The sequence below is a fragment of the Marmota marmota genome, unplaced genomic scaffold, assembly GCF_001458135.2.
Source record: "Marmota marmota marmota unplaced genomic scaffold, marMar, whole genome shotgun sequence".
Taxonomy (NCBI): Eukaryota; Metazoa; Chordata; class Mammalia; order Rodentia; family Sciuridae; genus Marmota; species Marmota marmota.
The window spans coordinates 7,916,370-7,917,172 of NW_026000205.1; the positions used below are offsets into that span (position 1 = coordinate 7,916,370).

At 47.3% G+C, this 803-nt stretch overlaps 1 protein-coding gene across 2 annotated transcripts in view; it reads left to right on the top strand.

Annotated features, from left to right (window-relative positions):
• Akt2 (AKT serine/threonine kinase 2) overlaps nucleotides 1-803 on the top strand; it is a 44,146-nt gene that overhangs the window by 1,958 nt on the left and 41,385 nt on the right. The window contains exon 2 of one of the 2 annotated variants that reach the window (XM_048790892.1): nucleotides 554-669. The gene's annotated coding sequence lies outside the window, so the exon portion shown is untranslated. Of the gene's footprint in view, nucleotides 1-547; nucleotides 670-803 lie in introns of those variants that run through there. The other variant, XM_048790897.1, reaches the window with a different exon arrangement.

Below are 803 nucleotides of genomic sequence, written 5' to 3' on the forward strand. Positions count from 1 at the left end.
GGTGGGAGGGCCCAGGAACCAGACAATAGTGAGGAACCATGACTTGGACCCCAAGAGGAGGGACAGACAGGTAGGTGGGGAGGCACTGTGTGAGAGGGAGCTGGCTGGATTTAAGTGGTGGCTCAGAAGATGGGCGAGGGCAAAGAAGAAGGCCATGTTCTGCTTTGGAGGCAGGAGGGTCCCTCCCCCAGCTTCTCATGCTGGCATCCAGGGGCCTTTTAATGTCTACTTTTTTTATTTTTTATTTATTTATTTTTTTAAATCTATGTTTTCATTTAGATGATATTTTCAACAAGCTAATGTAGGCATGATGAAAGTCATCTGGATGATTCCTTCCTACTTCCCTGACCCTGACTGAGGCTCAAGATGGCCCTTGATTTCAGAGTTCACCTTTGTGTAATTGCTGCTGCTTTCCCCAGGCACTGGTCTTATCCCTAGCTGTGCATAAGGCACATCTCAGTGGGTTCCCGTGACAACACGGGGTTGTCCCAAAAAAATTTTGAGGTGACATAAATATATGCTCTGTCTGATGGTATTAAATCCCATTTTACAGATGAGGGAGCTAAGGTTCAGAGAAGCAATCTGTGAAGCCTGGAGGTGGTAGAGTCAGGATTGGAGTCAACTGGAGGTGTGAGTTTGGGCCTCCGAGTCCTGCTCCAGTTCTCTGAGGTGAGCTGGTTGGGGTGTTGGAGAGGGATTGTAGCATGGGAGCTTCTCTTATCCAGGCGGGGTGACTGGCCCATCCCTCCTCCTACTTCAGACTCCAGGTGTGAGGTTTTTTTTTTTTTTTTTTAATTTTTTTT